The following is a 24,880-nucleotide window of genomic DNA, read 5'->3' as shown; positions in this document are numbered from 1 at the left end:
GCATTTGTACCTAATTCCCAGGAGATGCTGAGGTTGCTGGTGACCTGCCACAGTATGAAAACCGCTGCTTTAAAGGCTTTTAAACAAGTTTTCCTAACAACAGAATCACCTACAAACTCATGGCTTCATCATTAGTCACACAAAGAGAGAAATGAACTTGTAAATTAAAGTTTCTCTCTCTTGGATGTGGGTAAGGCAATCTCCCTTAGTAACACTTTCTGTAAACGGAAAGGCATCCTTAAGACATTTGTTCTGCCCTCTGCTCAGAGCATTCCTGTAATGAGGACTCTGACTCCGTCTTTTGATGTTTCACTGCTGACACCTTCCAAACTCACCTCTCCCTCTTCCCCTTGTGCCAGCATTTGAGCAAGCTAATAGGAAAGCCAAGGTGTAGGGCGCCTGGGTGCCTCAGTCAGTTGAGAGTCCTACTCCGGCTCAGGTCATGCTCTCGTGGTTCATGTTCGAGCTCCACATCGGGCTCTCTGCTGTCAGCCCTTCAGCACAGAGCCTGCTTTGGATCTTCTGGCTCCCTCTCTATGCCCCTCCCCTGCTTGCACTCTCCCAAAAATAAACAAATATTAAAAAAAGAAGAAGAAAACTACTAAAGGATATGTTCCACTGAAACAAAGAAGTAAAGCCGCAAACAAGAAGACAAGGGAAGCATAACAGAGAAAAGTTCTAAAGGTATGGACAGGTAATCCAAAATAAGAGTGAACAAAATCACTAGGAAGACGGAACAGGTTGCCCTGAAACAGGTCTTGAGGGCAACTACTGAGTTTAGAGCAAGCTGGAAGGCACAAAGAGGGATATCGTCAAGAAGATGACTAGAGAGAACTTAACGTGGCTGATTAAATTTGGACAACTGACAAGAGTTTGGGACCCCACTGGTGACAAGCATATAAAATAACAAAGCAAGCAATTATTAACTCCAAGTAAAATATAAAGCATTATATCTTATAAATAAAGAGAGGAAAAGTAACCATAGTATCCCACTTGCCTTCTCTGTAAAATAGCATTTTTATCGTCAAAATGCTAATGTTGAATATTGATCTAACCAAAATAATGCTGTAACTGTATTAGGAGGAGACAGAAAGTGAACGTGCATGGTAGGTCAAAAGCGAAAGTATCAAGCAGTGATATCGGTCAATACATTACTACATTACGGCTAAAACTGCAAAAGTTTAGTAATAATAAAGTTGTAGCAAAAAAAGTACAACATAAATCTACTATATAAAGATAAGGAAATAAATATCAAAAGAAACAGCTCGATTGGTTGAAAGCGATTGCTTCTAAGGAGTTGGAAATGGGGGAGGGTGGACAGAGGTGTCGAGGACTTCTGGTTTTTATTGCAAGCCATGTAGAATTGTCTGACTTCTTAAGCTACATGCATTTATAGCCTTAAATAGTTTAAATATAAGCTATTCATAATTCTTTTAAATGACTGATTTTTTTTTTCTTTTTAAAGAGACAGAGCACAAGTAGTGGAGGGGCAGAGAGAGAGGGAGACACAGAATGTGAAGCAGGCTCCAGGCTCTGAGCTGTCAGCACAGAGCCCAACGTGGGGCTTAAACTTACAAACTGTGAGATCGTGACCCGAGTTGAAGTCAGATGCTTAACTGACTGAGCCACCCAGGCACCCCCTAAATTTTCTTTTTTAATACTTCCACTGTTCTTATAAAGAATTTAAGATAACATATCAAAAAATATATATATAACTAAAAAGCAAGTATGAATATAGAAGAAAATCAAGGGAAAGGAGAAAAAGGAATACAAATTTCCTAAAGAATTACCAAACTCATGGTAACTTTTTGTGACTTTACTTACTCAACTGAAAGAAAGAAAAACCTAACAGCTATCAGGATTTTGTATGCGGTTTTTGTTTAATTTTGCTTTGTTTTGCAAGAAGGAGATGTCTGTAACTCTTTTTAGATGTTAAAAAGGTGTTCCCATACTTGGAAAAGCTGAGAACCACTGAGCTAGAAAATTGTTTCTGACTCAAAATTTTGAGCTGATCTACTTTTCAAAATTGAATCTGTGTCGTTACTGTTCATGTATCAGCTCTGCTTCTCCCTGAGGACAACCACACAAAATAGAGGCTGTTACTTTTCCTGTAAGCTTTAGGGCGTTTTTAAAATATATGTACATAAGTGGAATGTCTGTGCTAATGCTAGTGATCCCGGTGAATTTCTACCGATACCTATGAATCTATTCCCCTGAGAAATAACAATTTTCACATCTTATGTGTTTTCTGTTTGTCTCAATTACAGATGTAAAAACCTAGGCAACTGGAAAGGGTTTATTTTTTATTTTTTTAATAATATTCAAAGTATCATTGGGTACACTATTAGCTATTAAAAATAGAGTTCCATGTTTTGTAATTTCTAACACTTACATTTATTAAACTAGAAGCTTAATAAACTGCAAACGAACCAAGTCATGAATTTGGATGAGAAAGTTCTCACATTCTTTTGGTTCTAAATTATTTTATTTTCTAACACTTCTATTCTTCACAAATACCTGTAATTAACCTGGAAGGACATTCACCAAAATATCAAGGAAGTTGTTTTGTTTGTGCAGAATGACATTTTTTTAAATATAGAGCAGATGGGAAGGGGATGTCAAGAGGCTGCAATGCTACTGAATGGCCAAGTGTCTCGGTCAAGTGCATATTTGGATATTGGGATCTGAAGGTCTGGGGAGAGAGTAGGGACAAATTGGGCCATTTGGATGTCAGCAACATAGAGGATGCATTTAAAGCCGAGGGAATATATACAGTCATCGAGAGTGAGAGAACACAGTGAGGGAAGAAAAGCCCAAAGACCGAGGTCTAAAAAAATGAAAAATTTTGATGTCTTGTAAAGAGAAGATGCCAACACCAGAGAGGCAGGAGGAAAGAAAGAAACCATGATGCCCAGAAAGCAAAGGAAGGTTCAAGGTGCTTTATGAAGAAAGGAATGTTGGCCCTTAGATTCACCAAGAGAAAGAGTAGAAACTGTCACTGTGTTTGGTATGTGTATCAAGTTCATTAATAAATGCTATCAGGTGTTGGTAATCATCAATTTACAGTGCTACTGTTTTGCCTGACTGATTTTCTCCAACAAGGTTAGTTAGGTGCAGATAGAGTTGAGATCCTTTGGTTATTCAGTGTCAGTGTTGGCCAGATGAATGAGATAGAAGAAGGGCAGAAAAAAGGAATGAAGGTATTTGCAAGAGAATGATTTTAAGGGGAGATGATGGAAAGGAACAAAGTCAAAACATGGTGGGGGTGGGGACTGACTGATATTCAGTATAACCTAAGGATAAAAATCTCTTGACATTAATCTTTCCCTATTTTTAATAGTTTTTACTTAGAATAAATTTCAAAAACTAGAATTGTTAGGTCACATTGGATGAATTTTTAAAGTTATTTGTGCATGTTGCCAAACTGCTTTGCAAAAAGCTTATGCCATCTTAAATTGATCAGTGAAATCTAACACTGTGTGTGTCTCAAGAAACTCCAGCCGCTTTCAGAATGATACACAAGAAGCAGTGATTGATATAAACTATTGTCATCTCCAAAACCCAGCAGATAATTCCCACCCTTCCTTTAATCTTCTACCCACGCATTCCTTTCTTTCGTGATTTCTTTGGTTTTCATTCAGTATATATTAACCTTTTTCATAGTGAGTAATTATGTTTCAATGCAAAATCCTTTAACTAACTGTAAATAATTCATTTAAAAGAAAATTTGAACTTTTTTTTTTAAAAGTTGTAATCAGCAAAAAATAAATTAGTTTCATTCTAGCCGCAAAAGTGATCCTTCTTCCCCCCCGCCCCTCCTTCTCCTGTTCCCTCTCCCATCTCTGGTCACTAAGAATTTAATAAAGAAGTAACAAAAGGTATTCTCTCTTTTCTCCTCTCCTTTGTAGTTAACTTAAGTCAGCATTTTTCTAAAAGACCTAAAAACTTTTGCAAAGTCCTTATGTCCAGAGTTTATTCCTAAGAATGAAAAGAACCACAACCATGAAGCAAATGTGGAAGTCAGCCCAGGCACGGATTTCTAAAAAGTTTTTTATAAAGCTCATTAATATCGTGATTTCTCTGTTTATATGTTGTTCCTCTAAATGATTGGCAGTTCTAGAGTTTGAGGAAGTTGAAAGATCCTTGCTTCCTGCAGATTCTGTAATGATCTATGAAATTTGGGATGACAAGAGGACTTAGACACCATACAGATCTAAAAGTCTTAAAAGCTTAGAGACTGAAGTCCAGAGCAGTTAAGCCACCTACCCCAGAACACAGAGCCAGTAAGGATAGCCACCATCTCAAGAGCCAGTTCTGCCCTTGCCATCTTTATATTAGACAGATACATACAAAGTGGTAGACAAATAAATATGCTTCTGTGTAGAACTGGACCCAAAACTCCAATAACCTCACTTCAGATGTCAGAGTACAAGATAAACCCCTATGTTATACCATTAGACTAAGAAAATTTCACTTTTGAAGACTGAAAATAACTAGTAGTTTCTAAATATGTGGGTCCAGACAGTGTGTATTTAAAGTCACACACCACCACACATGCATGTGTGTGCTTGCACATGTACGTGCGCATACATCAGTACCCAATGAAGACATTTCTATATCCGCAAGCCTGCTTCTATGTGGCAAGATGGAAGCATACTTCTGAATGGATTGCTTTGCCTTTAAAGATTGCTATATTTGCTTGTCCCTTATGGCATGTGAGCGACCTTGAGTGTCTCCAGAAATTTGACTAGAACTTAATGCAGAGCTGCTAAAAGTACAAGTCAGAGAGCTGTCTTCTTCCTGCTGGGCACAACCCAAATCCTTCTTTTGCGTGTAGGTTCTTCAATTCCTCCTGAAAAACTTTCAAGATTTCTTTGATCACTGCTGTTGACTCCAATGGCCAAGAGATCGCCAAGGTACTGGATCCTGCTTTGGATCTTAAGGAGGAAAATAAATGAGTGGTATGTAACCTCCAAAACAATGATAAAGCACAGTGATACTATTGATCTAAAAATATTGTTCACTTGGCTGGTGAACAATATTCTAAGGCATAGGGAACATCTTTAGTAGATTACTTTTACTCCTTGCCATATTGTATTCTTTCCCTTTCTTCAGATATTCTAAAGTTGCCAGCACCATAACCCTCACAAATGGTCCTCTTTTCTATAACTTCACCCAGATCTTAAAGAGAGATGCGAGGGCAAAGCTATTTCTTTAGTGCATTCAAACTTAAACCCAGGTTTCACTGGGTCACTTTAAAAATGTAGAATACAGGGATGCCTGGGTGGGTCAGTCGATTAAGCCTCTGACTTCAGCTCAGGTCATGATCTCATGGTTTGTGAGTTCAAGCCCCACATCAGGATCTGTGCTGACAGCTCAGAGCCTGGAGCCTCCTTCAAATTCTGTGTCTTCCTCTCTCCCTGCCCCTCCCCTGCTCACACGCTGTCTCTCTCTGTCTCAAAAATCAACACTAAAAAGAAAAAAAAAGTAGAATACAGATGTAAATAAATAAACTGCTTAGAAACAGTTAATGGGTTAATGGGTTTCATTAACCCATTCAAAGTTACAGTAATTTGGAGGGATTTTGCTCACTCTTGTAAAAGTTATAAGGGTAAAGTTACCAAAATGGAAGGTAATCTACTAAAACAGTCAACAGTTTTAAAAGCTAGGCAATGTTGACAATAATCAAAAACTGCAAAAAAAAAAAAAAAAAAAAAAAGGAAAAAAAAACCTTCCTTAGAATTAATGGAAACATTTTTAAATTTACTACAAAGAAAGTACTTTTATTTGCAAATTGATGTCCTATCAGAAACAGTATTATGTCACCTGACTCTCTAAGATCTAATAAGAAGATAATCTTCCCCCTAAGTCCTGCAAGGTAAATTCCAGTATTAGATCAAGGATTGTCAAATTCAAACCAAATTGAAATAAATAAATAAATAAATAAATAAATAAATAAATAAATAAATAAATTCTAAGTGCACACTGTGCCGGAAATAGTCTTCTATCAAGGGATTATTTTTAACTCCTCCACACACAAATATTTTCGCCATTATTTCACTGACGTTTGTGGCACTTATTCAACTAATTTGAGTAGTTTAATGACATATCTCCTCCCCACCCCTTCCCTGACACTGAGAATAGAAAAGTCCATTAACAGCCCCATTGGCAGAGAATGGTGATACCATGGCAACATGCTATCAAACACAAAGGGAACCAGTCCTGAGAAAATGGAGAATCAGTGCAACCCCCGACTAGCCCGGGGGGGAAAAATATCTGAGTGACAGTTAGGCAATATTATCATCTTCATGGCACACTTTTTTGGACCAGAACTAGAAATACATTGCTTAGTTAATATTGAATTGTATAGCTTCAAAGAGAAAGGTCTAAAACTATTTTTTTAAAACCTAGTATATTCTGTTTTAAAGATAATGTTCTCTGACATTCTCATGTGGGAGCTCTACCTCCTCAGCTTCTTGCTCTGGACTGACTCTTCCTTCCGTTTTTCATTAGCTGAAGTGAGCTTATTCAAAAAATGACCATGAAAATTTTCCTTTCCCTGTAATGAGTCCCAGTGGGAATGTGGAAAGTTAGCTCTTAGGAGATTTCAAAAGCCTCTTACCCACATCCAGGAGGAAAGACAGGACTCTGTGATAGACTTCATCCCTATCTTGTTCTATATGAGGTATGCGGGCACCAGCCCCAGCTGAGTCTGGTGCAGGGAAGAGTTTAGAAGGTTCACAAGGAAGTGCCTATTAGAACAGAAGTACAGGAGTGTCTGGGGGGCTCAGTCAGTTAAGCATCTGACTCTTGATTGCAGCTCAGGTCATGATCTCATGGTTCATGAGATCTACCCCCGTGTAGGGCTCTGTACTGACATGGTAGAGTCTGCTTGGGATTCTCTCTAACCCTCTCTCTCTGCCCTGTCCCTGCTGGCACTCTTTTGCTCTCTCAAAATAAATAAATAAACTTAAAACAAAAACAAAAACAGAAGTACAGATGTCCAGTGTCCTTTACTCTGAAAGGGGAAAAAAGGAAAACAATGGATCCTTCCATTTTCTCCTAAGCCATCTTTTAGAAAATTTCCTTCAAGGACATTAAGTCACTTGATCAAATTTATAAAATCCAGAAACTATATTGTGCCGCAGAGGAACTAAAAATGTCTCCTGAGACCTTAGAAGGGGTAATGGCATTTCTTCTCTCAACCTGGGAGTTATTGAGGACTAATCATGCACAAAGTCCTGCCAAGAACCAGTGGTACAACAAATCAGGAAAATTGTGCCGGCTGGTGTCTTCAAATAACCCATATCAGGGCACTGCTTTCAGGAGACATCCCTCCTTTTTTTTTCAAAAATTTTTTTAACATTTATTTATTTTTGAGAGAGAGACAGAGTATGAGTGAGGGAGGGGCAGAGAGGGAGGGAGACAGAATCTGAAGCAGGCTCCAGGCTCTGAGCTGTCAGCTCAATGCCCAACATGAGGCTCGAACTCACAAACCCTGAGATCATGACTTGAGCCAAAGGCGGAAGTATCACTGACTGCCCAGAAGCCTTGACATCCCTCTTTTTATGTGACACATGGAAGCTGGGGCAGAATCCTGCCCACAGATTCATTAGTTAACCTAAAACAGATGCAGCCTGACCTTCAGCAGCAATACTCTGTCAATTAGCAAAACAAGAGTAGCCCAAACAACAGGCCCCAAGGCATCATTGCTGTAAGGGACTGTGATGGAACCTCAAAGCTCACACTCTTGTGACTCACATCCCAGAGACAGTCCTGGAGTGGCCACCACCACCAGCGTGCAGAGCTTCTCATCTCTAGGGGGCCACTTGCCCACATTCCTTTCAGCCTCTGCTGGAAGCCGGCTCTGCGAGACATCCCCAGAGCACAGTGGGTTTTAAACCCAATGATTTTCATAGACCCCAATGGAACATGTTTTTGAGAGATCGCGTCTTTTTAAGAAATTTAAAGTTGCGGGCTTATTTATTTATTTATTCATTCATTTATTTCTTGATGTTTATTTTTGAGAGAGATAGAGACACAGAGTGGGAGTGGGGAAGGGACAGAGAGAGAGGGAGACAGAATCCGAAGCAGGCTCTAGGCTCTGAGCTGTTAGCACAGAGCCCAACAAGGGCTCGAACTCAAGAACTTGGAGATCGTGACCTAAGCCAAGTGGAACACTTAACTGACTGAGCCACCCAGGAACCTCTAAAGTTGCGTTTTTATCTCAAAGGTAATTAAAATGTTTTAACATGAGTAAATTCTGGAGAACCTGGATAGCAACCTAATAACCCAGTATACCCCAGGCTGTCCTAGCCTTGCAATTGTTTACGATCATGTTGATGCCCAGACAAGTCCAAACAACAACACAAATTAAGGTTTCCCATGCAGTTCAATGAGGGAATAAATGGTAGGAGAATTGAGGTGTCACATGACAGGTTATTCTAAGCTTCTAAAGTCAAAACTACCCGGGGCACCTGGGTGGCTCAGTCGGTTGAGCGTCCGACTTCGGCTCGGGTCATGATCTTGCGGTCTGTGAGTTCGAGCCCTGCATAGGGCTCTGTGCTGGCAGCTCGGAGCCTGGAGCCTGCTTTCGATTCTGTGTCTCCCTCTCTCTCTGCCCCTCCCCTGCTCATGCTCTGTCTCTCTCTCTGTCAAAAATAAATAAACATTAAAAAAAAATTAAAAAAAAAATAAAGTCAAATGTACCCACAGCATGTGTCTAGAATATGTTCCTCAGATCATATATTTTTCATGCCACTTTTGCAAAAGTTCATTAACAGTTTAATAAATAAATATGCAATGAGTAATTTTTTTCTTTTTTCTTTTCTTCTTTTCTTTTTTTAATTTTACAGAATTGTGTTTTGTAGTGCATTGTTACATAGACTCATCCAAATAGCGGATGTACGATTAAAAGATTCATTCTTAAAGAAAGAAAATAAGGCAGGAGTCATGACGATGCTCAGGTGATGATCCATCATGCTCTACATCAAAAGAATCAAGTTAACACATACATGTATCTCTCCCACGTTAAACCAGCTATCTGCAAATTAATGTTAACTGATCAATGCCATCAGTCATTTTCATGTGGCTCTGGTTTCTAGAGAGGCAACTTAGCATAATTGTGAAGTGAGCATTCTCCAAAGCCAAACTTCCTGGGTTCAGAGTAAAGCTCCAACACTTCATAGCTGAGTGGCCTGTGTGCCCCAATTTCCCATCTGTACATAAGATGAGATCATAACTATCCCTGCTTCTGTAATAATTAATGAGCTAAGCAGATATAAAGCACTTAGACTGCACCTGGCACACAGGAAAAGTTTTAAAAGTATGATTATTATCCATTTCATATAGCATTATTTAATTTATAAACTTGACTTGGTTTTGTAGTCATCTAACATTTATAAACATAAGAAGTATATGGCAAGTCTTATTTTTACATATTGATTAAATTAAAATCAAAATACTGTTTAGACAAGACAGGTGAATGAGAATTTTTTTAAACAAGTTGCATGCACTATTCAAGTTTACAAATGTTTTCCTAGCTATAGTTCACGCTACCCACCCCACATGTCACGTCATGAGGACAGCATATTCCAGTTTCCGGAAAAATGATATGATTTCCCTATCAAAGACAACAACGATGGGAGATAGCTGGGGATGAAGTTGATAACTGGGAATTCCTCAGCCAGTGTCAACCCTGGACACTTCCCGAATTAAGCAAATGTGGACAACCTATAATCCCGCTGCGATTTTGAAATAGATTCACTGAAAGGATCCACATAAGCTTCCAACAGGAAACTTTCTGATGGAAATGAGAAATCAGACTTCTGCTTTCCAACTCTCTGGGATGAAAAAAGCCATGGCCAATACCTTAAGTTTGCATCTTGGTCATTCAAAACAAAACAAAACACAACAGATCTGCTGATCCCTGTGTCTTTTAGTTTCTTTGCTTTTTTTTTTTTTTTTTTTTTTTGAGAGAGAGAGAGGCAGGCAAAGCATGAGCAGGGGAGGGGCAGAGAGAGAGGGAGACACAGTATCTGAACAGGCTGCAGGCTCCGACCTGTCAGCACAGAGCCCAACAGAGGGCTCAAACCCATGAACCATTAGATCATGACCTGAGCCAAAGTTGGACACTTAACCGACTGAGCCACCCAGGTGCCCTTTTTGGTTCCTTTTCTGATTGGCCTAGCTTAGTTCCAACCAGAAGACTAGAACCCTGGGGAAAAAATGTGGTTCCTTTTATTATACAGTCTCTTGACTGAGAGGATGGAAAGGAAAGGAGAAGGGTGGGGAAGAGAGGGTTCACCCATGATATTGGACCTCATCCTTATCAAAACCACACTGAAGCAACATTAATCATGTACTGAGGCAACACTCTGATAAAATAGGAATACCAAAAACTGATAAGAAAAGTAAAACACCCAAACTAAAAATACAGCTATTTAGAACATGGCTGACAGCTTGAAATGATAGTAAAACTAGACACAAGGTAAAGGAAGAAGTAAGAGGGATGCTTCCCTCCTTCTTTGTTATGGAAAGACTTGCTTCTTCCCGTGGGAAACCAAAGAGCCATTTGAGGTTTTGCAAGAGTAAATTTAGTAGGTGACTAAAGTAAAGAACAAAGCAATAAAAATACAAAATGGTAAAATGATTGAATATACAGAAGGTAGCCAGTATTTCAAACAAAGATGGACTTTCATGAGATGTGATGCTGAATTTGTCTGGATAATGATAAAAGGTGTTTTAGCTTGAGATGAAATGAGGTAAATATCACTTCCAGGCCTGGGGAAAGTTCAGTCCCTTCTAAAACTAATTTTTTTTTCCTGTGATTCAGAAATGTGTATGAGTGCCTACGAGTGCTGGATTCCCCAGCTGGCAAAGGAAGCCCATGCTTAGAGCAAAGGAAGAACACATACAGAAAATATATTGTCAGGCTTTGGTAGGGAAGGATTTAATATTTCATAGGAATGTAGAATAAAAACCTTGGGCTGAGTAGCTTATTCTGTGAGTGTTCCGCAGGATGAGCAAACATTTCAAATAAATTTTAGCTTGATAAACAAGCTATGTCTTACAATATGAGTAGTACATGATGCCAAATGTCCCATGATCGCAAATGATCCAGTGGTTCTTCTCTCTCTTCTGTCTCTCTCTCTGTGGGATTGTGGGTAATCGTCTCCAATGTTCAGATGCTCAGTCTCAGGCCACAGTGTTTGGCAGAAATCAGTGATTTTTCAAAACATTGGAAGGTGCACACAACTGGCAGTAGTGTATTTTTTGTCACTTCAAAGCACCTATGGACAGTCCTTTGCTTTTCCATACAAGAGTAAGCTTAGGAATGCTTTCCTTCATTCTAGGTCAGGCTGCCTGCAGATATAGACCCTCTCCTCTGCTGCCTCATTGCCAGTTATTTTAAATGCAGTGTATGACTAGAGTTTATTAATACTGTACTGTAGTCAACATCCATGCAAGTGTATACAATGGCCCCCATGCAGAAGAAGATTCCACTGAGCCAATAGATAGCAGTGACTCCATTAGTGAAAGTCATCCTACACAATAACCCTCCTCTCTCTTGTCTCCCTCACACCAGCCACGAAGGTTTTCAAAGGTAAATGCAGGTCATCTTTTTTTATTTTTCTTTATATGTTGTATTTTCTTTATTACTTTGTATTATATTACAGTTTTATAAGAATTTTTAGATGAATATTTTTGGGTTGTGGAACAAATCATCTGAGTTTCCATTATTTCTTATGGGGAAATTCACTTTGATATACAAATGCTTTGCATTATAGCATGTTTCTGGAATGAGCTATCCATATTTTTCAGTTTTGTATTGTTTTATTTTGAATTATATATGACAGATGGGGCTGGACAGCACTACAAACCTTCAGATGTTTAGAGACTTTAAAGGACTCTGTCCCATTCTTTACACTACTGTAGGTAGGCTCAGTGCTAGGTCCTAGGGGTCAAAGATATCCTGCTGGACAAGAGAATTCTTTCCTACATGACCTCACCAAAAGATCTCTCCTGGGGTTGAAGTTGTCCATCTCTAACTTTTCAGATGCCCACTACAATGTAAGTCCACAAGGTAGTGGACATTATCTGTTTTGTTTTCTGTCATATCCCCCACAACTAGAATCGTACTTGAAACATAATAGATGCTCAGTAAATATTTACTGAGTTAACGAATCAATGCCCGTTTCCTTTGACCATCCTGGAAAACTCCAAGATCCAGGTTCCTAAAAGTTGTGACCCTTCTCAACATCCAGATGGCCAACCAACACATGAAAAAATGCTCAACATCATTCATCATCTGGGAAATACAAATCAAAACCACAGTGAGATACTACCTCACACCTGTCAGAATGGCTAACATTAACAACTCAGGCAACAACAGATGTTGGTGAGGATGAGGACAAAGAAGATCTCTTTTGCATTGTTGGTGGGAATGCAAACTGGTGCAGTCTCTCTGGAAAACAGTATGGAGGCTCCTCAAAAAGCTAAAAATAGAACTACCCTATGACCCAGCAATTTCACTACTAGGTATTTTTCCAAGGGATACAGGTATGCTGTTTTGAAAGGGCACATGCACCCCAATGTTTATAGCAGCACTATCAACAATAGCCAAGTATGGAAAGAACCCAAATGTCCATCAATGGATGAATGGATAAAGAATATGTGGTATATATATATATATATATATATATACACACACACACACACACACACACACACACACATACACACACACACACATACAATGGAGTATACTCGGCAATCAAAAAGAATGAAATCTTGCCATTTGCAACTACATGGATGGAACTAGAGGGTATTATGCTAAGCGAAATTAGTCAGAGAAAGACAAATATCATACAACTTCACTCATATGAGGACTTTTAAGATACAAAACAGATGAACATAGGGGAAGGGAAGCAAAAATAATATAAAAACAGGGAGGGGGACAATACATAAGAGACTCATAAATATGGAGAACAAACAGAGGGTTGCTGAAGGGATTATGGGAGGGGGGATGGGCTAAATGGGTAAGGGGCAGTAAGGAATCTACTCCTGAAATCATCGTTGCACTATAGGCTAACTAATTTGGATGTAAATTTAAAACTAAAAATAAATTTTATAAAAAGTTGTGACCCTTCTGTCTGTCCTTTTGGTTTCCATGAAAGATAATCACAAGCTATATGTTAAAGCACATCTAAATGTTAATGAAACTTGGGCTATTGCTGTTCCCTAATTTCTCATTAAGTTTTCTCTCATCATTCCAGCCTCCTAAAATCCAGAGAAGAATAACCTCCCCCCAGCTTCAGTTTCTTCATCTGTAATGAGAAAATAACGCCTTCTGCATTCCCCCACTTTGAGCATTGCTGTGAGCATTAAAATGAGTGACATTCAAGTGTTTAAGGCAAAGCTTGATGCATGCAAGCACCAAAGGAATCGCTATCCCTTTTATTAGGGCATTTCAGGCCCACAACCCCAAATCCCATTTCTGGTGACTCAGGGGGCTCCTGTTTCCTGCCTGTATGTTAGTTTTCTCTCTTTCAAGGGCTAGCTGTGTGTACAGAATACTGTATCAGTATATTTGCTGACAAAGGAGAAGTAAAGCACACAAAAAGAATTTATAGTGATGTAGGGATCTGCCCTTGGCTACTTTCCTCCCTATCCTGGCTACATGTAATTATGAAAATATTGGAACATAATAAAAAGCTAAAGAACTATAAAATAGTTATCAAATACCAACCACCTAGATTCTCTAATTGTTAACATTTTTCTTTGTTTGCTTTCTCATGGATCTAGCCATGTATCTTTTTGTCAATCCATATGATTTTTTGATATATTGCAAAGTAGATTATAAACATCAGTATACCTCACCTTGAATATTTTCACATACATACCATTAACTAGAATTTAATATTTCATTATAGTATTTTTGTGTAATTCACATACAAGAGAAAGGACTCAAATAAGTAAAATCACAAATAAGAAAGAAAAATAACAACCAATACCACAGAAATACAAAAAATTATGAGTATATTGTAAACAAACTATATGCCAACAAATTGGACATCATAGAAGAAATGGATAAATTCCCAGAAAAGATAAACTATAAAAACTGAAACAGGAAGAAATAGAAAATTTGAACAGACTGATAACCAGCAAAGAAATTGAATCAATAATCAAAAAACTTCCCACAACCAAAAGTCCAGGACTAGATGGCTTCACAGGCAAATTCTACCAAACGTTTAAAGAAGAGTTAATACCTATTCTTCTCAAACTATTACAAAAAAAATAAAAAAGGAAGGAAAACTTCCAAATTCATTCTATGAGGCCAGAATTATCTTGATACCAAAACTACATAAGGACACTAAACAAGAGAACTACAGGCCAATATCCCTGATGAACATAGATGCAAAAATCCTCAATAAAATACTAGCAAACTGAATTCAAAAATACATTAAAAAAATTATTCACCCTGATCAAATGTGATTTCTTCCTGGGTGGCAAAGGTGGCTCAGGATTCACAAATCAATCAATATAATATATCACATCAATAAGAGAAAGAAAAATAATAATGTGATCATTTCCATAGACTCAGAAAAAGTATTTGACAAAGCACGACATCCATTTATGGTAAAAACCCTCAACAAAGTAGGTTTCGAGGGAACATACCTCGACCTAACAAAGGCCACAAATGAAAAACCAATAGATAACATCGTCCTCAATGGGGAAAAATTGAGAGTTTTTTCCCTAAGGTTAGAAACAAGACAAGGATGTCCACTCTCACCACTTTTATTCAACATAGTACTGGAAGTCCTAGCCACAGCAATCAGACAACACAAAGAAAGAAAAGGGATCCAAGTTGGTAAAGAAGAAGTAAAACTTGCTTCTATAGATGACATGATACTCTATATAGAAAACCTGAAAGACGCCCCCCCCCAAAACTGCTAGAACTGATAAATGAATTCAGTAAAGTCACAGTATACAATATCAATGTACATAATAAATCTGTTGTATTTCTATACACCAGTAATGAAGCAGAGAGATAAATTAAGAAAATAAACTCATTTAAAATTGTGCCAAAAATAATAAGATATCTAGAAATAAACCTAACCAAAGAGAAGAAAAACATGTACTCTGAAAACTATAAAACACTGGTGAAAGAAATTGAACATAACACAGAGAAATGGAAAGATTCCATGCTCATGGACTGGAAGAATGCATATTGTTAAAGTGTTCATACTATCCAAAGAGATCTACATATTTAATGCAATCCCTATAAAAATACCAACAGTGTTTTTACAGAGCTAGAACAAACAATTCTAAAATTTGTGTGGAACCACAAAAGATCCCAAGTAGCCAAAGCAATCTTGAAAAAGAAAAAGCAAAGCTGGAGGCATCACAATTTTAGATTTCAAGTTATATTACAAAGCTCTAGTACTCAAAACAGTATGGTACTGGCACAAAAATAGACACATAGATCAATAGGACAGAACAGAAAACCCAGAAATAAACCACTGAACTACATGGTCAATTAATCTTTGACAAAGCAGGAAATAATATCCAATGGGAAAAGGATAGTCTCTTCAACAAATGGTGTTGGGAAAACTGGACAGCAACATGCTAACTTTTTAAAACCACTTTCTAACACCATACACAAAAATAAATTCACCTAAATGCAAGACTTGAAACCATAAAAATCCTAGAAGAGAACACAGGCAGTAACCTCTTTCACATCAGTGGTAGCAATGTTTTTCTAAATATGTCTCCTGAGGCAAGGGAAACAAAATCAAAAATAAACTATTGGGACTACATCAAAATAAAAGCTGCACAGCAAAGGAAACAATCAACAAAACTAAGAGGCAACCTACAGAATGGGAGAAGATATTTGCAAATGACACATATGATAAAAGGTTAGTAAACAAAATATATGAAGGACCTATATAACTCAAAACCAAAAAACAAAACAAAACAAATAATCTAATTAAAAATGGGCAAAAGACATGAACAGACATTTTTTTTTCCAAAGAAGACATCCAGATGGCCAACAAACACATGAAAAGATGTTCATCATCACTTATCATCAGGAAAATGAAAATCAAAACTATAATGAGAGGGGTCCCTGGCTGGCTCAGTCAGTAGAGTATGCAACTCTTGACCTCAAGGTCATGAGTTCAAGCCCCATATTAGGCATGGAGCCTACTCAAAAAAAAAAAAAAAAAAAGAAAAAAGAAAACTACAATGAAATATCACCCCACACCTGTCAGAATGGCTAAAATCTACAGCACAAGAAACAACAGATATTGGCAAGCATGTGAAGAAAAGAAACACTCATGCACTGTTAGTGGGAATAGAAAATGGTTCAGCCACTGTGGAAAAAAGTATGACGTTTCCTCAAAAAGTTAAAAGTAGAACTACCTTATGATCCAGCAATTGCACTACTGGATATTTTCCCAAAGAATACAAAAACATTAATTCAAAGGGGCACATGCATCCCAATGTTTGTAACAGCACTATCAACAATAGACAAATTATGGAAAGAACCCAAATGTCCATCAACTGATGAATGGATAAAGAAGATGTGGTGTGTGTGTGTGTGTGTGTGTGTGTGTGTGTGTGTGTGTGTGTATTATTCAGCCATGAGAAAGAATTAAATCTTGCCATTTGCAACAACATAGATGGAGCTAGGGAATATAATGCTAAGTGAAATAAGTCAGTGAAAAAAAGAAAAATACCATATGATTTCCCTCAGGTATGGAATTTAAGAAATAAAACAAATGAGGGGCACCTGGGTAGCTCAGTCGGTTAAGTGTCTGACTTCAGCTCAGGTCACTATGTCACAGTTTGTGAGTTCAAGCCCCACGTCAGGCTCTGTGCTAACAGCTCAGAGCCTGGAGTCTGCTTCTGATACTATGTCTCCCTCTCTCTCTGCCCCTCTCCTGCTCATGCTCAGACTCTCTCTCTCAAAAATAAATAGACATTTAAAAATTGTTTTTAAGAAACAAATGAGCAAAGCGAAAAAAGAGTGGGGCAAACCAAGAAACAGACTTTTAACTACAGAGAACAAACTGATAGTTACCAGAGGGGAGATGAAGGGGGTGGGATTGGTGAAATAAGTGATGCAGATTATAAGGAGTGCACCGTGATGAGCTTCAGATGATGTGTGGAAGTGCTGAATCACTATATTGTACACCTGAAACTAATATAACACTATGTTAACTAACTGGAATTAAAATAAAAGCTTTAAAAAAGTTGGCAATCTGACCAAAAAAAATCTGTTTTCACACTTACATTGTGCAATAAATGAACAAGTTATTATTCAGATAGCTTGCATCTCAGATTCTTTGGAGGACAAGAATTCTTAAAAACAATGGAATTAGGTTGCTCTGTTGTTGGCCATTGTGATTATATTCTTGCAGTTTCAAAGAATGGAATACTTAGAAGTCTGTGTAAAATCCTGAAACTGTATAAACTCTTAGCCATCATCAACTCACAAACATGCTTCTTCAGTCCAGAGGAAAAAAAACTTTGGAGAGTATTATAAAGCTAATGAAAACATTCATAGTGAATAAAGAAAAGATCATAGAGTTCAAGATATGGTTTTAATATTTGTTTATTTATTTATTTATTTATTTAATTTTTGAGAGAAAGAGAGAGGGAGAAAGAGAGTACAAGTTGGGGAGGGGCAGAGAGAGAGACAGAGAAGTCCAAGCAGGCTCCACACTGTCAGCACAGAGCCTGATGCAGGGCTTGAACACATAAACCATGAGATCATGACTTGAGCAGAAACCAAGAGTCAGATGCTCAACTGACTGAGCCACCCAGGTGCCCTTATTTCAAGATATTTTTATCTAAAGGATCAAAAAACATTCCTCTAAAATTTGTGCAGCTCCAGGCTGCTGGATGCCCAACACCTACCCAGCTTTCTCTAATTCATTCACTGACAAATCCAGTGAAGACTCCTTTTCCCAGTGGTCTATTATAGGTGCCACTATGGAAACTTTAAAAATGGGTTATAACCAAAGGTCCATGTCCCTCAGGAGATGGCTGATGCAAAAGAGGTCTGTAATCCAAAAGAGGTCTGTAATCCTAAAACTACATGCAGAATCTCTAAAGGACCAAATACACATTTGGGGAAGTTCTAAATGAGTAAATTATTATAAAAGTCAGAAAACTACACCCTGAAAGCAAATTCACTTACTTTGCTGAAGTGGGCTCAATAGCAGGGAACATAAAAAAAAAGAAAAGAAAACCACTGAATCCAAAAGATTCACTAAACCTTTTGATAAACAGTAAAACACACTGACTTGTATTCTACTTCTTTCCTTTACTCCATTTATGATTGGTTATAGGTATGTTACCATAAAGTTATCATTACTATTGTCAACGATAATTATATAGCATAAGCACAGATTTTGCAGACAAGCAGGACAGCTATTATCATTTCCTTTTTATAGATGAAGATACTGAGGTTCAAAGGAATTAAGTTACCAACCTACATAGCCAGTGAAACTAGAAATTAGATTGCTGGTGTTCTAAATGCACATTCAAAAATTTCTCCATACCATCACAACATTACACTCAGGCAACTGTAAAAACTAAAAACACAAAATCAAGGAACATGGGTGGGAGTAGACTCTTGAGAGTTGATCTGGAACCTCTAAGCCTCTGCTTCCGTTGAGATTCACCATTAACTAGCATCCATTCAGAAAACGCAAGATATTTGGCAACGAGCCATCCTGGTCACCTTCTCAGTATTGTCCTTTTCAACTTAACAGTACCAGAAATCGATTTCCCTTCTCCCCAGTTTCATTCCTTTCCCATTTTTTATGAGGTAACTTAAGCCAGGCTAATACATCAGGAGTATTTTCAGAATAATGAGTTTTCTGGGATTATCTCCAAAAATGTGTAATACCTAGGAAGAATGTTTAGGAAACCCAACAGAACAATGCTAGGGGCAGATCAAGAAGAACAAATGAAGAATTATCACAGGGCTTCATTGTATGTGGCTTAAGCCATTGGTGTTGGTTTGTAAACTGGTCCTTATACTCAGCAGACAAGGAGAAACCAAAGAAAGGGATGGAGCCCTCTAGGTTGGTAGGTAGAAGGTTTAATAAGCAAGGGAACTTACATATGAGGCTTGCTAAGGAGATCATAAGATGAGATCTCCACATCCACCCAAATCTCAAAAGATTATATAGAAGCTTTCACTGGGTTCAGTTATGTACTCATTCCAGACAGTCTCAACAAATTGTGCTCTCAAGACTGCATCTTTGAAAGCAGTTCCCACTGTGGGAATGGAAGGTAGAACATATGTCCCAAGGACAGGGCAGGGGTTGGGGAGCTTCTGATTCCCAACATCTGCCTCAAGGATCAAGAGGCAGTCATGTCCTCCCAATGATCTCTTCCAGCCACTGGCCACTAGCGTCAGACTGTCTAGATTTCAATCCTAGCTTCCCCACTCACTGATTTCTATGATTCTGGTCAAGCTACTTAATCTCTTCAGACCTAAGTTTCCTTATTGTAAAATGGGAAAGGTAATTGTACCTAACTCATATGGTTTTAACAAGCATTGAAGGAGTTAATATTTATAAATTACTTAGAACAATGTCTACTATATAGCATATGCTGTGTGTGTGTGTATGTGTGTGTGTATTATTATAAATTTCACTGAACAGGATCTCTGGAGTCTGTTAGAAATTTAAATAATTATATAAGTGATTAGTTGACCTTTCATTTTTAGCTACTTGAACGCTTCTTGAAGTAAGGGTTGGTAGTGTAGAATAAAAGTCATCCCTCCAGGTGAAAGCTATAGAACCTGACAGATAAAGAAGATATGGGGGAAAGGGAGGGTGATGAGAGGAGAGAATAAACAAAAGTTCTTTGTTAAAGTATTCACCCATCCCCAGCAATATGATGGCCATATTTGAGGTAAAACCTTACCTGAGACAGCACATAGAAAAATCTGGTTAATCTGCCCAAAAACCACTGGCTAGAGAATGTCAAGACCAAGTTAGATAGGAGGTCTGGAAGACTTGATAGAACTATGACTCTCAATGCTGATTTTCAAAGGGTGGCATCCATAGTGAGTAAAATAGAGCCTCTCCAGGCACCCTATTACATAGAGAAATCAGGTAGTAATATTCTACTTGGCTATTTTGTGCCTGGGTAGACTGGTAGGAGCCCCTGCAATCTTTTTATGAAGGTTGTTCACTACAGCTCACAATCAAGTGGGTTTAGATCTGGAATTCACACAACATTTGGCCCTTGAACAGCATGAGGGTTAAGGGTGCTGACCTCTGTCCAACTGAAAACTTGTATATGACCTTTGACTCCCCAAAAACTTAACTACTAATAGCCTACTGTTAACCAGAAGCCTTAAAGATAACATAGTCACTTAGCATATATTTTTGTATGCTATATGTATTATATACAATAATCTTGCAATAAAGTAAGCTAGAGAAAAGAAAATATTAAGAAATTCTTAAGGAAGAGAAAATACAATTATAGTACTGTTCTGTATTTATTGAAAAAAAAATCCACATATATGTGAACCTAAATAGTTCAAACTCATGTTGTTCAAAAGTCAACTGTACTTGTGTGATACCTCCAAACCCCCAATATAAAATTTTTGCTTAAGGGGGTCAAGTTTTTACCCCGATCACTTCAAACTCAGAATCTCAAAGATTTCCCACAGATAAAGTTGTAAAGAATCAGACTTTACAGTCAAAAATCAGCAAATAAGAGGCAATTAGCCACCTTGAGTGAGAAACAAGGTGATAAATCACAGAAACAGACCCACAAACACTTCAAACACTGAAATTAGCATATGATTTTTAAAATAAGCATGTTTAAGATTTCAAAGAAATAAAAGACTATTGATATATGATGAAGAAATAAGAGGCTATCAAAGTTGACCAGACAATTCTGGAAAAAGACCAAATAGAAACTTAATATGTAGTTTAAATATCACATTAGATATGGTTGATTAAAGAATTGATAAGGTGGAATTTAGACCTGAAGAAATTACCCAGAAGACATCATAGCGAAATTAAGTGATTAAAAAAAAAAAAAAAAAAAAAAACACGGGGAAAAAGTGGGAAGGCACAATATACAATCCAGAAGGAGGTAATTGAGAGAATGGGGTGGGGCAATATTCAAGAGATACTGGCTGACAACTTTCTCATACTGATGAAAGACTCTAATCCTCAAATCAGGAAAGCCAAGCAGAATAAATAAAAAGAAATAACACTTAGGGGGCACCTGGGTGGCTCAGTCGGTTGAAGGTCCAACTCTTGGTTTCAGCTCAGATCATAATCTTGTGGTTTCATGGGTTTGAACCCCATATGGGGTTCTGGGTGGGTTCTGGAAGCACAGAGCATGCTTGGGATTCTCTCTCTCTCTCTCTCTCTCTCTCTCTCCCTCTCTCTGCCCCTCCCACATTCATGCTCTCTCTGTCTCTCTCAAAATTAACAAATAAACTTTAGGAAAAAGAAATAACACTTAGATCCATCATCATTAAACTGCAAAACAAAAGAAGAGGAAAAAAAGATCTTGAACGTTGTCTGAGAAAACAGACAAATTATTGACACAAAATTGACAGTTTGACTATTAGTTGCTTTCTCACAGAATAATGAAACCAGAAGCCTGTGATATATTATCTTCAAAGAGCTGAGGAAAAAAAATCCAAAAACACATAACCAGTGATCAGAGCTCATGCTTAATAGAACATTATGTATGTAAGAGACATTAAAATTCTGGTAAACTTCCTCACTTATTGGTAAAGAGCTGCTGCACTGAACGCCACCCCCTTCCCAGGCACACCTCCCCTGACCTTGTCACCAATGACCCGGGGACACCCCCTGACCAAGCAATGAAATGTGAATGTGTGGCATACAGTGAGCCTCTACGACCAATACACCACCACTGGCTCTCCCTGTACTTACACCCCTCCCGAGGAAGACCATCAGCCCTCTCACCCACCAGCCAGCCCTTCGTGGCTCCCTCTTGTCACTCCCTGTCCTTTTCTTACCCCCTGACCAGACCAAGCCTGTACCCCTTTGTGGAACATCACTCCCTTGCAACAGTTCCCCTAGCTGGTTCCTCCCAGCTATGACTGCCCACCACTAACAAGCTCTCCTTCAGAGTCACACATCGGTGGCCACTGGGGGGAGATGCAGCCTATGTGAATTTTATCTCTGAGAAAGCTGAAGAGGGATACTGAGGACAGCCAGGTAATGGGGTCCTGCCAGGGGTCAGACAGCTGAGGCTCTGCTGGCACAGCCAGTGCTCCCCTAGCAGGAGTCTTTAATAGTTGTAGATCCAGCCTATAAATTAAATCAGTAGTCACAGCCTTCCCACCAGGAACACACAAAACCCAGATGGCTGAGAAGTAAGCTCTCCTGAGTGTTCAAGGAACAGATAATTCTAAGCTTATCCTAGTTTCTTCAAAGAAAGGTCAACAGACAACACTCCCAACTCATTTTATGAGGCTTATATAAACTTGATGCCAAAACCAGACCTGAACATTATAAGAAAGTTAAATGCCAGTTTTCTTAGGAGCATAGATGCAAAGATCCTAAATAAAACATTAGCAAACCAAATCAAGTAATGTATAAAAATAATGCATCATGATCAAGTTAGATTTATTCCAGGGTAAAAAATTGGTTCAATGTTAGAAAAATCTGTAATTTAATTCACTATGATAACAGATTCAAAGACAGAAGCCATATGATTATCTTACTAGATTCAGAATCACCTCCAATAAGTTTCAAAAACCACTTATGATTTGAAAAAAATTTTAAAAATTTGTAGCAAAACTAGAAATAAAAGGGAACCTACTTCATCTGATAAAGTATATAAAAAAAACTGTGGCAAATGTCTTGCTTAAGAATAAAATATTAAGTGAATCCCTAAAATCAGGAAGTAGCAAAGATTTCCACTCTTACTATTTTCTATTCATTATATTGGAGGTACCTGCCAGTGTAAGAGAAGAAAAAGAAATTCACGTTGTAAAGACTGAAAATGTTTTGCAGGTAACATGATTACCTATGTAGAAATCTAAAAGAATGTATACATAAAATGCTCGAATTAGTAAGAGAGTTCAGCAAGCCTGCAGAATGTAAGATCAATACATAAAAACCATTTAATTTTGCAAGCCAGCCATGAAGGAATGACATTGCTTCTGATAATGGTAGACGAGCTTCATTGCACCAACCGTCCTACTTAGGATAACTGAAAATCAACATAAATTCTATGTGATGTAACTTGGAGGACAACACAATAAATAGTAAAGGATTCTAGGCAAAGATGTAAGAAGAGATGGCAAACCAAAGAGGTCAGGCATAGGAATTCAGAAAAATTGAAAATAAAAGGATGGGAGAAAGCTGCTGTGGTAAACTAAGATCAGGCAAAGTAGACTTTAATGCAAAAAAAAAAAAAAAAAAAAAAACCTTTAAGAGATAAAAGGGACACTTCAGTATGATTTATAAAATGTTTGTTTCACCAGGAAGAGTGAATGTTCAATAATAATATGGTCTCACACTGGTTATAATCCAAGTATCCACAAAAATATACCCACTGCATGACTCCGTCTAGATAAGGCTCTGAACCAGATTATTTACAAATTCTCACAGAAGTAGCAAAACTACTAAGGAAGGAAGGAAGGACAGGAGGGAGGGAGGAAGATTATTTATAAAGACCAGAATGATGCTTATATATTAGGTAAGGAATAGGGAATGTGAACTTGGAGGGACACTCAGCAAGCTTCAGGTAATGTTCTATTTTTTATTACCTAAGTAATAGTATATGGGTGTTTATAATAATTCATTAAACTGAGTAATTGTCATACATATTTTATCTAATAAAAAAGAAGTTTAAAAGATAGCACTTGTAATAACTGCTAAAATAAGATTCTTAAAGGGAATTATAAATAGTTATAGAAAGATACATGAAACATAAGTAAGTGGGAAAATATGGATAGGAAGACTCAATTTTATGAAGGTATCAGTTCCACCTAAATTAGCATGCAGATTCACTGTAATGTAAATCAAAACCCAAGCATATATCTTTGTGCAACTTGACAAGCCAATTTTGTAATTTGTATGGAATAAAGAAGAGAAGAATAGCACACAAGTCAAGGTTTAGAGAACCAGAATACATATATACATACATACATACAACCAGAATAAACGAATAGTATATATATTTTATACAGAGACAGAGAGATAGCATGAGACAGACCTATTATAAGGAATTGGCTTATGTGATTCTTGGGGCTGGCTAAGCAAGTTCCAAATCCATAGAGGAGGAGTCATAAGCATGATGGAACTCAACAGGAATTGGCCAAAGCCATCATCCACAGGTGAAATTTCTTCTCTCTCCTGGGGAAACCTTAGTCCTGCCTTCCAACAGATTCAGTCAGGCACACCTGGATAATCCAGAATAATCTTCTTAAAGTCAACTGATTAAGGGCTTTAATTACATCTGCAATATTATTTCATAGCAACAACTAGACTGCTTAACTGGGACTATCGCCTAGCTAAATTGACAGATCAAAAACCCATTACAAATTGACAAGACTTGTCTGCAAAACAGGCAGACTTGACCTACAGGATATCAAAGCTTATGCTAGCACTGCATTATTTAGGACTGTGGTAATAGGTAGCACAGGGTGGTACTAGGACAAATAGCTAATAAACAGACTCACGTGCATAGTGAAAGCTGGAAAATGGTCTAGCTGGCATTGCAGATCAGAGAGGAAAAGATGGGCTATTCAGCAAACAGTGCTGGGAGAACACATTATCCACCAAAAAAATGATAAAAATGATCCCTATTCATACTCTACACACACATATATGCATGCACACAAACA

Source organism: Panthera onca, chromosome B2 (genome assembly GCF_046562875.1).
Source record: "Panthera onca isolate mPanOnc1 chromosome B2, mPanOnc1 haplotype 2, whole genome shotgun sequence".
NCBI lineage: Eukaryota > Metazoa > Chordata > Mammalia > Carnivora > Felidae > Panthera > Panthera onca.
The sequence above is the reverse complement of the archived record's forward strand: the minus strand, read 5'-3'. Positions refer to the sequence as shown.